The sequence below is a fragment of the Ambystoma mexicanum genome, chromosome 7p (genome assembly GCF_040938575.1).
Source record: "Ambystoma mexicanum isolate Mex_15411 chromosome 7p, UKY_AmexF1_1, whole genome shotgun sequence".
Taxonomy (NCBI): Eukaryota; Metazoa; Chordata; class Amphibia; order Caudata; family Ambystomatidae; genus Ambystoma; species Ambystoma mexicanum.
Window position 1 is genome coordinate 941,261,770 of NC_090939.1, and position 13,051 is coordinate 941,274,820.

General features: G+C 46.2%; 1 non-coding gene across 1 annotated transcript; it reads left to right on the forward strand.

Annotated features, from left to right (window-relative positions):
- Positions 1 to 485: 485 nt before the first annotated feature.
- On the forward strand, positions 486 to 593 carry LOC138526655 (U6 spliceosomal RNA). Its single transcript, XR_011283687.1, has one exon. It is a non-coding gene; the product is annotated as a U6 spliceosomal RNA (small nuclear RNA).
- The last annotated feature ends 12,458 nt before the right edge of the window (positions 594 to 13,051 follow it).

The window sequence follows — 13,051 nt, forward strand, 5'->3', positions numbered from 1 at the left end:
AAGTTAACATTGAAATCAGCCTCAGAATCTCTTAAAGGATGGTCCAACATCTGTTGCTTGCGGGCGCAATCGGAAAGCCTCTGGTGCTGACGCCTTAAGGCACCTCTTGTTCTTGCCTTGTCCTTGATCCAGCCATGGGCCCACATACACTCATAGGTACCGAGTTTTTCTCATGTCTATGGGTCTATTGTGATGCTCTCAGGCTTGCATCACCCAGCCATTGTGATGGGGAGGGGAGGTCAATTTGCAAGCATCCTGGAGCAGGAATCTTTATATCTTTAAATATAATTGGCATTAAACCAAACCCTTTAGGACCAGATCAATACAGCAGCAAAGAATGCTGATTCATTGTTGGTTGCCTCTTAATTTCATACCATCCGATATATAAATGGTGTTTGGACTTTCTGCCCTCTGACATAAGGACATTTGGTATGGCAAACGTTTGACCAGAGATCCTAATCAATGGTTTGATTGACTCTCTCTTTGTGTTTGCTTCCACAACACATGTACTAATATGGGAATGATAATAGGAAAATTAAATTGGCCCCTGCTCTAAAGATGACACGCACATTCGTAAAGCATTCACTATTTTTGGTACATGACAGGACAGAAACTTTTCTTAATTTGCAAGTCTTTATTTTTTAATACATCTTTTTTAATGAAGATTGAGTGCATGAAAACCTAAAATTAATGGGAGGGAGGGGGGAGGTAGAAGCGGAGGAGGAGGGAATGGAGAAGGTGTAGTGATAAAGAGAACCCGCACTCCCTGGGATCCAGCCCTTTGTGCAAAGTAAATCACTCCTAATTACCTTCCCACACAAGTAAGGTTTATGACGCACGAGTCTGGAAGAAAGCCAATCACACAGAATATATGATGCTTGCATTTATTATCTACAGTGTCTAATGAGAACTAAGCAGCAATTTACAATAATATGGAAACAGAAAGTGCAAGCTGTATAATGCCAATTGTCAATCACAGATGAATATGCAATTATTTTGTCTTGCGCTCCTAATAAAATGTAGATGAAGGTACGATCAGATCACACCCGGGACCCTCGCCGCTACAGGTTCCCGGCACTCCTCGAGAGAGGAGGGGAGGACTGGCCAAGCCCCCACAGTCCTACACCAGAGTGGGGGTGTGATGCTAGGAGTCTTGGCCGAGATAGTGCACAGCTAGTCGTCCAGGCACTGTTCCTCTTGGGACGCGCGTCTCACCAACAGCCCAGGATGAGTCCCTACCTCACTGGTCCAAGCATAGTTCTCTTATTAGGGGCTGCGCGTCAATCATCATGACGTACCAGCTCTTCCAAAAGCTTCTAGACTCACCCCTCCAGGCAGTAAACATGTTTTTGCTTGGAAAGTTACAAGACTGGAAACAGCCAGTCTTGGCTCCCAGGCTTCGTGCACTGTGTTTTGGGAAGATCTGACATTCTTGCCTTATCAGTGCACCTGACTCGCAGAGCGAAGACGAGCATAGCTGTGCAAAGCTGTGCCTGGCTCCCAAGGGCTTCGTAGAGCCTCTTGCAAATGCTAGATGTTTTATGTCTTCAGGAAAGGCCTTCGCAATTAACCCCTTACAAGCATGCAGGCTCACCCAGTTCGAGATGCCTGGTTGATGTCAGCATTTTCCTCCACGCTTCAAATAGGCTCTAATACACACAAGATAGCTCAGTGGGTTAGTGCAAGTGCAGGTTACTGCAAGTGCCTAATCACGACATTCCACCCCTTTCGAAGTGAGGCCTGAAAATGCTGACTCAGTTCCACGATTTGGAAGCATGTACTCTGTGCTGTAGGCCGATTAAGCGTTTCTCTAGCGCAGTCATTCTAGTATAAAGGAAAGACATTCTGCGCAAGAGCCCAATGAAAACGATAAGGATGAATATTAGGGAAATCAGCAACCACAGCAATGGATGCAGCATTATATTAAGCAGCTTAGTGGAGGAGGGAGACCATCCAGTGAATACATCCCACCAGTGGTGAGTAGTAACTGATTGCAGATGGTCAGCAGTTTTAATTAATTGGTTCCTGTCTATTATCAGTTTGCACTCTGCAGAAATAACCGAGGTAGCTAGCATCTGGAAATCTTTCCAAGCAGTTTGGGCAAATTGTCTAATAGCTTGAAGCCGGGCAGTAATCACCCCATAGGGTAGAGTCCAGTTAAGCAAATGTGTGAACTCAGCATACAGAGTAGTGTGAGACCACTGGGCTAAAGAATATAAGGTATGAGTAACAATGTCTAAGATAGCCACAACCTGATCTACGCAAAATACTTGAGGATTCCCTAATAGCCTATAATTGTTAATAAGCAAGGAATGATTAGTAACTATGCAAGCTTTATGCTGATCTATCTGGAAGATATCAGTCCCATTAATGTGATATTGCATCCAGGTGCACTCCCCCGCTACGGGATGCATGCATGGGTCCGGAACCCTCCCAGTTAGGGGACACATCCACCCCTGATCCCAGTGCATGCAGGTGTGACTATGGATGGTGTAGTTTTGGCTGTCTAACCATTCCTCTCGTATTTGCGGAACCCACCAGGAACCATTGATTTTCATAGGCAATACTATAAAAGGACACCATATTTCTAAATCATAAGCGGTCCTACTATCTTGCATTAACGCATGGCATGTGTTATTCATGCAATCAAAAGCAAGCGGTTTAATCCATATGTTTGCTGGTAAGTGTAGCTCTGTGTGCCAGTGGGTTGAAGATAGTCGCCCCCATTCGGAGCGGAAAGCCAACACCTGCTGATTTAGCAAAGTTTGCCATAGAATGCAACGTGTGTTTTAGCAGTCTTGTTGACCTGCCCTATGGCAGAAAAAATGTCTTCATGGCTGAAATTCTGCCACTTCCAGTGGTTGCCAATACTTGTAGCAGTGTTGCACAGGGTAGGGCTTATCAATGGGCCCCACTGGGCCAGAAGCTTTATAGCGGCGCTGGCATCAGAACCCATAGTGGCTAACTTATTGCGCACAGTTTCTATGTCAAAAGCATTTAAAGCCCCCGTTCCCACTCCCGCTGCACCCGCAATCAATGAATCTAATCCTCTAGCTACGCGCAATTTGGCTATGGGCCATAGAAATTGACTCCATTTATAGCAGCTTGGTAGTACTAAGGAAACATTGCCTCGTGACAAATCTATGTCTAAGTGTAGCTCTGTAATGATAGACGCATGCATCACTTGTCTGCAATTTAAATGTTGTCTTACTACTGGAAAATCTAGCATGTTCACAGTTTCTACTTTGTGTGATTTGAAAAACACCATCCTCCAAGTGGGATGTCTACTATATACAATATTGGTTTTTGATACAAACAGCATACTACCATCTGGTACAGGCTGTTTCAACGTACAACTGTATGAAAGGCATTTGGTCAAGTTATAGTCCAGAAAATCATGGCGAGTACACTTGCTGCAGTTCTTGGGGCAGAAGAAACATGAAACATCAAACAAATTATTTGATCCATTCACTGAAATGTTTGGGCCTAAAATTTCATAAGGACCAGTCATATGAGTTAGTGACAAAAGGTGTCCGACAATGTGCCAATCTAGAACTCTTGCAGTTCCATGTGGATACTCATTTGTAACGCTTTTCTCACAGGTTAAGGTGCGGTTGTAGTTATCACGCAGGACTGGAGCATCAGGTGTAGCGCATGCGATTCTCAGAGTCCATGTAGCGTCTTGCATCAACCCATTCTTTACAGAGAAAGCGTTGGCTTGGCAGGCCAGGAGCACCCACAGCAAGGTAAGTCCCTTCCCCTTCATACTGCTCTACGTTCGTGGTGTGAGCCTAGTAGCGGGAATATAAACAGGCATGTCAGAATTATGCAAAAGTACAACATAAGTACTTCCAACACCTTGACTTAACACTTCCCCAGCCTCAGGCTTTTTGTTTGAATGGTGCACCCACACCTTTTTCCCCGTGCTACCGAAGCCTCCTTCCCCCCTCAATGTAGTGTCTGGGGATTGCTTGCTCTCTACCACTAGGGGAACAACTGCTTGCTCACAAATCAATTGTGCAATTCGGTCATATTTGGTTAATGGTACTGCAGATGCACCAGCATTATGTAAAAGTACCGAAACAGTCCCTCTATAATCAGGATCAATCACACCTCCCAATATGTCAATGCCTTGTTTCGCCAGGCTGGATCGTGCAGCAATGCGTCCATAAGTGCCAGCTGGCAATTTGATGCCAATACCCAGCAAGATGGATTTGGTTTGCCCCACCGGTATAACATCATCTTCACAGGTAGATAGATCAAGTCCAATGCTGCCTGCAGTGGCTTGCACAGGCAGCTTAGCTTCTTTGTCGGTTTTCCACAAACCAGAGTCTTTGTGGATTCCACTTTCTCACTTGTCCGTCTCACAAAGGGTGTCTGGCGGTTTCCCAGTGGACGATTGTTCAGTTCAAACAGTGCTTGTGCTAGGTGTTTGGACCACCCCTTGAGAGTGTGAGTCTTAGTCAGCTTCTTTATTTGTTGCTTGAGCAGCCCATTGCTACGTTCCACCAGAGCAGAGGATTCTGGGTACCGGCTGATGTGCAGTGTCCATTTTATGCCTTGCTCTAGTGACCAGTCCTGCACATTGTGTCCAGCAAAATGGCTGGCTTGGTCTGATTGGATTTCATCCGGGATGCCATAGTGTCTGATGAGGTATTCCATGCCTTGCAAGGTAGCCCGTTGATCTGCATGGGCAACTGGATAAGCTAATAGCAGTCCAGAGTATGTGTCTACCATGGTCCACACATAATGCTTTCCATTCTCGGGCGGTAAAGGGCCAATGTAGTCAACTTGCCATACGCTAGCAGCTCTTTCACCTCTTCTCAAAGGGCCTTGAGGCTTCCTCTCCAGAGGGTAGTGCTTCACTTCACTGCACACGGAACATTGGGAGGCAGCTTGTCTGGCTTGATCCATGGTAATGGGCAATTGTCTCTTTTTTGCCCATTGATAAGTTCCTGTTTGCCCTAGATGCCCTGAGGTTTGGTGTGCCCAATCCGCCATCCCTTGCAGCACCTCAGCTTCTTGCGGTGTTGTCACTGGGCGAATCTTTGCCATTTGGTCCACTTCATTGTTGAACAGGGCAGCCAGTGAGGTGTCAGGGGGCATGTGTGCATCGACATGCCCAATGCAGATTTTGCACCTCTCACCTTTGCACCACATCTCTTCCCAGATGTCTGGCCCTCCCCAGATCGGCGTGTTCTTGATCTGCCAACCATCTCTTCTCCATGCCGGTGCCCAATGTGTCAGGCCTTGATATGTGGCCCAACTGTCTGTGTATATGTATGCAGTCTCTGTTTCCTTCACCTGTTCAATCACGGAGGCCACTGCTTGCAGTTCAGCATACTGACTTGATCCTCCCACACCTTCTCTCATTAGCAGTGTTTCTCGATGGGGCTGGAATGCGACAGCTTGCCAGTGTCTTTGCCCTTTATCATACTTTGCCGTGCCGTCCGTGAACCATGCAGACTTTTGTTCTTCTTCTGTCAATGTATCATAGGCGGGTGCGACTTTCAAGGGAGATTCTGGCAATGCCACAGGGGTGTTTGGTTCAGGCATCGCTTCCAGATCTACTGCCTCCAGCATTTGTTCTTGCAGTCTGGAAACCCCTGTGCGGCCAGCTTTCGCACGTTGCTGTAAATACCATTTCCATTTGACATGAGTGGCGTCTTGTGTCCCAGCCCATGATTGGAATTTCTGTGCAAATTGTCACTGGTTGCTCGCCTGTGATTCTTTCAGTTTCAACTAGAGCCCAGTACACTGCAGCAACTTGTTTCTCAAGCGGAGTGTATCTTGTCATAGGATCTGTGAGTTTCCTTGACCAGAACCCCTGTGGCACTCTTTTATGTCCTTGCTTTTGCCACAAGCTCCACACAGCCACGTCATTGTAGACAAGAATTTCCAATTCAAAAGGATCAGTTTTTGTCAGGGGCCCCAGCGTAATGTAATTTTGCAATGCGTCTTTAGCCTGTTGGAAGGAAGTCTGTTGCTCTAGGTCCCATGTAAAGTCATGTTTCTTTCTGGTGACTTTGTAAATGGGTTTCAGTATCAAGGCTTAAATGAGGTATGTGATTTCTCCAAAACCCCATTAACCCAATGAATCTTTGTGCCTCTTTTTTATCTGCTGGTGGAGCCATCTGCTGAACCATATCAATTACCGGGTCGGGAATTTTCTTAACTGACCCAGACCAGATTGCGCCTAGAAATTTCACCTCTTGAGCAGGCCCCTGTACCTTTTTGGGATTTATGGCCCACCCCCGATTTTGCATGCGTGTGATCAACTTTTCAGCAGCATTTTCTACATGTTCTTTCTCAACACTGGTCAGCATGATGTCATCAATGTAATGAGCAATAAATACATTATCCAATTGCACCATCTTTAAGTCTCTGGCAATCAATCCATGACACAGAGTGGGACTATGCACATACCCCTGGGGCAATTTAGTAAAGGCAAACTGTCTGTCTCCCCAAGTGATAGCAAATTGGTCTTGTGATTCAGTGTCAATATCAATGGAGAAAAATGCATTGGCCAGGTCAAGGACCACATGCCATTCACCCACTTCTCTCGTAAGGTTTTCAATCAGGGTGTTGATGTCTGGCACCGCCTCAGCTAAGGGCGGCACCTTCTTGTTCAAAATGCGGTAATCAATTGTCAGACGCCATGCCCCATCCGGGCGGCGGAAAGGCCAGATCGGCGAGTTGAATGGACTGACTGCCGGCCTCATTATGCCAGCTTTCACCAATGACTCAATAGTTTCACCAATCTCTTTATGTCCTCCTGGCAACCGGTACTGTTTCACACACACTGGGTCAGCAGGAGGAGGTAAATGCAAGGGGGACCATTTGGCATGCCCAACCACAACGGGGTTAATAACTCTCACATGGATTTTTCGATTGCCAAAAACAAATTCGCCTAAATCTGTAGTCACACTTTTGCCCAACAACACATCCATGCCAAGGATGTACTCCGGTATATCTGCAATCAAAACATTTGCTGTGAAAGGCAATCCCTCGCCAATTGACATTTTTACATTAAAGGCTTTTGCAACAGTTTCTGCTCCCCCATAACCATTGACCAAAACTCTGGGACCAGACAATTTACTGGGATTGCCATTCAGAATGGTTACCTCAGCTCCTGTGTCTATTAGAGCCAAAACATGTTTTACTTTCGCATCCAAGTACAAGGTAAGTGGCACAAAAGGGCGTCTGTCTCTGGGACTAGTTCTCTTTATTAACCGTACCTCAAAGACAGAGCCAGCCCTTCAATCAAAAATGGGGTCTGGGACCTCCTACTTGTTCTTTGCCAACTCAGGGTAACCTTTTGCTCGCACTTTGGGCTTTAACACCTCCTCTTCAGAGGGTGCAGAGGGCTTAGTTTTTCCCGTCCCTATCTTTTAATTGTTTTCCATTTCTCCAGCAGCTCAGATGTGGGTTTACCATCTATCTCTTCCCTTGGAATTCCTGCTTTTAGCAGGTCCACCCACATTTGTTTGCGTGTGATCTCAACAGTATCAGCTTTCTCTTTAGACTTTACATTTTTACCACGCTTTTTTCCTGAATCATTGTTTGCAGCCACTAGACGCGCTGCTTTGCGTACATCCAGCCCTTCTAGTTGCCCTAACAGAAGTGCCACTTCACCAATGGCTTTGCCCTGCGCTGGACCCAGCAATGAAAGCAATGCGCCCTTCATGTGACTCGGTGCATTTCTTAACAAACGTGCGCGCATGCCAGCTGTAAACAACTCCATGTCAGGCCCTGCAAAATTTGCACTGTACAGTGCACACTGCAAACCCATCTCTCTAAGCTGGTTTGTTGCTTCAGTTAGTGACTGCCACAGCCCCAACTCTCTTCCATATCCATTGGACTCCCATACAGATTCATTAGGGCAGTCTGAAGCCAATTAAACAAGGAATGAGAACCTTGCTGTCCGAGCGCACCGCGCACTATCTGTCCCAACATCACATTAGTAGTGAGTGAACCCATCTTTAACAGTTCCTCTGGGGTTAAGAAGATACTATCGGCACCCGTGTCCCAGATGCAAAGGAACCAAGTCAAAAGTGCTTCACCTAGCTTCTGTCTAAATAACTTAGCAATCTCTAAAAGCTCTGTCTGTGTATAATCACGGACAATCCTTGTATTTTGAATATTTGCACCGCCAGCTTGGCCTTTTGGTTTGTTCGTGATTAACGGCCGTGCTGGATAAACACATTTCTTTGGAGCACATTCCAGCTCCTCTTCATCAGACCAATTTAATTCAGCAAGTCTAATTTCAACAGACTCATTCCAGTCGTGTGCTTGCTCAGTTTCACTATCACTGACTTCACCCGACCATAAATTTGGGTCCCAGTTATCTTTCCTAATTAGCGCGCAAATCCTTATCTTTGACGGATTGCCCCGCCGCTGTCTGCGCTTGTGCGTGGCTACACGCACAGCTAAAGAGGCACACCTGTCCTCCATCTGATCAGCCCGTTTAACGGACGATTCAAGGGTCTCTCTCATAATAATTTGTTGCTCTTGGAGCAGGGATACCTCGTCTGTTAATTTACGAATCTGAGCATCTTTAAGCAATTCATTCTCATGCACCTTTCTGAGCGCCTGCAGGAATAACCAGCCTATGTTTCCTGCTGCCTTTAGCTCCTTTCTGCATTTCTCAAGCGGTAAACTCTCCAAGCACTTACTAATTACCGCCGGGGAAACATAATTTTCAAGCATGTCCCATGCCCTCGGTGCCGGGTACTGATGCAAAATATCTGCCACACCCGACCAAGCATTTGATGCCGGCCATCCTGGAATGTGACAGAGTGCACTATCTTCCCCATTGCATTCATCTTTTGCATGTTTTTTCCAGAAGGGCATTGTGCTCGTAAACCCTGCTCACAGCGCCAAATGTAGTGATAAACAGTACCCGCACCTCCCTGGGATCCAGCCCTTTGTGCAAAGTAAATCACTCCTAATTACCTTCCCACACAAATAAGGTTTAAGAAGCACGATGAACTCAGTCTGGAAAAAAGCCAATCACACAGAATATGATGCTTGCATTTATTATCTACAATGACTAATGAAAACTAAGCAGCAATTTATAATAATGTGGAAATAGAGAGGGCAAGCTATATAATGCCAATTATCAATCACAGATGAATATGCAATTATTTGGTCTTACGCTCCTAATGAAATGTAGATGAAGGTACGATCTGATCACACCCAGGACCCTCGCCGCTACAGATGCCCGGCACTCCTCAGCAGAGGAGGGGAGGACTGGCCAAGCCCCCACAGTCCTACACCAGAGCGGGGATGTGATGTTAGGAGCCTCGGCCCTGATAGCGCACAGCTGGTCGTCCAGGCACTGTCCTTGATACGCGCGTCTTTCCAACAGTCCAGGATGAGTCCCCCCTCCCTGGTCCAAGTATAGTTCTCTTATTAGGAGCTGCACGTCAATCATCATGACGTGTCAGCTCTTCGAGAAGCTTCTAGGCTCTCCCCTCCTGACAGTAAACATGTTTTTTGCTTGGAAAGTTACAAGACTGAAAACAGCCAGCCTTGGCTCCCAGGCTTCGGGCACTGTGTTTTGCATTCTTGCCTTATCAGTGCACCTGACTCGCAGAGCGAAGACGAGCAAAGCTATGCCTGACTCCCAAGGGCTGCACAAAGCCTCTTGTGCTAGATGTTTTATGTCTTCAGAAAAGGCCTTTGCAATTAACCCCTTGCAAGCATGCAGGCTCACCCAGTTCGAGAGTCCTGGTTGATGTCAGCATTTTCCTCCACGCTTCGAATAGGCTCTAGTACTCACAAGATAGCTCAGTGGGGTTAGTGCAAATGCAGGTTACTGCAAGCGCCTAGCAGCTTATCACGACATTCCACCCCTTTCGAAGTGAGGCCTGAAAATGCTGACTCAGTTCCATGATCTGGAAGCATGCACAGTGTGCTGTAGGCTAATTAAGCGTTTCTCTAGCGCAGTCATTCTAGTATAAAGGAAAGACATTCTGCGCAAGAGCCCAATGAAGACGATAAGTATGAATATTAGGGAAATCAGCAACCACAGCAATGGGTGCAGTATTATATTAAGCAGCTTAGTGGAGGAGGGAGACCATCCAGTGAATATATCCCACCAGTGGTGAGTAGTAACAGATTGCAGATGGTCAGCAGTTTTGATTAATTGGTTTCTGTCTATTATTAGCTTGTACTCTGCAGAAATAGTTGAGGTAGCTAGCGTCTGGAAATCTTTCCAAGCAGTTTGAGCAAACTGCCTAATAGCTTGAAGCCGGGCAGTAATCACTCCATAGGATAGAGTCCAGTTAAGCAAATGCGTGAGCTCAGCATGCAGAGTAGTGTGAGACCACTGGGTTAAAGAATATAGGGTATGAGTAACAATGTCTAGGATAGTCACAACTTGATCTACGCAAAATACTTGAGGATTCCCTAAAAACCTATAATTGTTAATAAGCAAGGAATGATTAGTAACTACGCAAGCTGTATGCTGATCTATTTGAAAGATGTCAGTCCCATTTATGTGGTATTGCATCCAGGTGCAGTCCCCTGCTACGGGATGTATGCATGGGTCCGGAACCCTCCCAGTTAGGGGACACACCCACCCCTGATCCCAGGGCATGCAGGTGTGACTGTGGATGGTGTAGTTTTGGCTGTCTAACCATTCCCCTCGTATTTGCGGAACCCACCAGGAACCATTGATTTTCATAGGCAATACTATAAAAGGGCACCATATTTCTAGAGCATAAGCGGTCCTACTAACTTGCATTAACGCATGGCAGGTGTTATTCATGCAATCAAAAGCAAGCGGCTTAATCCATATGTTTGCTGGTAACTGTAGCTCTGTGTGCCAGTGGGTTGAAGATAGTCGCCCCCATTCGGAGCGGAAAGCCAACACCTGCTGATTTAGCAAAGTTTGCCATAAAATACATTGTGTGTCTTTAGCAGTTTTGTTGATCTGCCCTATGGCAGAGAAAATGTCTTCATAGCTGAAATTCTGCCACTTCCAATGGTTGCCAATACTTGTAGCAGTGTTGCGCAGGGTAGGACTTATCAATGGGCCCCACTGAGCCAGAAGTTTTATAGCGCCGCTGGCATCAGAACCCATAGTGGCTAACTTGTTGCGCACAGTTTCTATGTCAAAAGCATTTAAAGCCCCCGTTCCCACTCCCGCTGCACCCGCAATCAATGAATCTAAACCCCTAGCTACGCGCAATTTGGTGATGGGCCATAGAAATTGACTCCATTTATAGCAGCTTGGTAGTACTAAGGAGACATTGCCCCGTGACAAGTCTATGTCTAAGTGTACCTCTGAAATAATGGAAGCGTGCATCACATGTCTGCAATTTAAATGTTGTCTTACTATTGGAAAATCTAGCATGTTTACCAACTCCACTTTGTGTGATTTGAAAAACACCATCCTCCAAGTGGGATGCCTACCATGTACAATATTGGTTTTTGATACAAACACCATACTACCATCTGGTAGAGGCTGTTTCAACGTACAATTGTATACAAGGCATTTGGATAAGTTATAGTCCAGAAAATCTTGGCGAGTACACTCGTTGCAGTTCTTGGGACAAAAGAAACATGAAACATCAAACAAATTATTTGATCCATTCACTGAAACTTTTGGACCTAAGATCTCGTAGGCGCCAGTCATATGAGTTAGTGATAAAAGGTGTCCAACAATGTGCCAATCTAGAACTCTTGCAGTTCCATGTGGATACTCATTTGTAACGCTTTTCTCACAGGTTACGGTGCGGTTGTAGTTATCACGCAGGACTGGAGCATCAGGTGTAGTGCATGCGATTCTCAGAGTCCATGTAGTGTCTTGCAATAACCCACTCTTTACAGAGAAAGCGTTGGTTTGGCAGGCCAGGAGCACCCACAGCAAGGCAAGTCCCATCCCCTTCATACTGCTCTACGTTCGTGGTGTGAGCCTAGTAGCGGGAATATAAACAGGCACATCAGAATTATGCAAAAGTACAACATAAGTACTTCCAACACCTTGACTTAGCACTTCCCCAGCCTCAGGCTTTTTGTTAGGATGGTGCACCCACACCTTTTTTCCTGTGCTACCGAAACCTCCTTCCCCCCTCAATGTAGTGTCTGGAGATTGCTTGCTTTCTACTACTAGGGGGACAACTGCTTGTTCACAAATCAATTGTGCAATTCGGTCATATTTGGTTAATGGTACTGCAGATGCACCAGCATTATGTAAAAGTACCGAAACAGTCCCTCTATAATCAGGATCAATCACACCTCCTAATATGCCAATGCCTTGTTTTGCCAGGCTGGATCGTGCAGCAATGCGTCCATAAGTGCCAGCCGGCAATTTGATGCCAATACCCAGCGAGATGGATTTGGTTTGCCCCGCCGGTATAACATCATCTTCACAGGTCTATAGATCAAGTCCAATGCTGCCTGCAGTCACTTGCACAGGCAGCTTAGCTTCTTTGTCGGTTTTCCACACAACAAGAGTCTTTGTAGATTCCACTTTCGCACTTGTCAGTCTCACAAAGGGTGTCTGGCGATTTCCCAGTGGACGATTGTTCAGTTCAAACAGTGCATGTGGCAGATGTTTGGACCACCCCTTGAGAGTGTGAGTCTTAGTCAGCTTCTTTATTTGTTGCTTGAGCAGCCCATTGCTACGTTCCACCAGAGCAGAGGATTCTGGGTATCGGCTGATGTGCAGTGTCCACTTTATGCCTTGCTCTAGTGCCCAGTCTTGCACATTGTGTCCAGCAAAATGGCTGCCTTGGTCTGATTGGATTTCATCTGGGATGCCATAGTGTCTGATGAGGTATTCCATGCCTTGCAAGGTAGCCCGTTGATCTGCATGGGCGGCTGGATAAGCTAATAACAGTCCAGAGTATGTGTCTACCATGGTCAACACATAATGCTTTCCATTTTCGGGCGGTAAAGGGCCAATGTAGTCAACTTGCCATACGCTAGCAGCTCTTTCACCTCTTCTCAAAGGGCCTTGAGGCTTCCTCTCCAGAGGGTAGTGCTTCACTTCACTGCACACGGAACATTGGGAGGCAGCTTGTCTGGCTTGATCCATGGT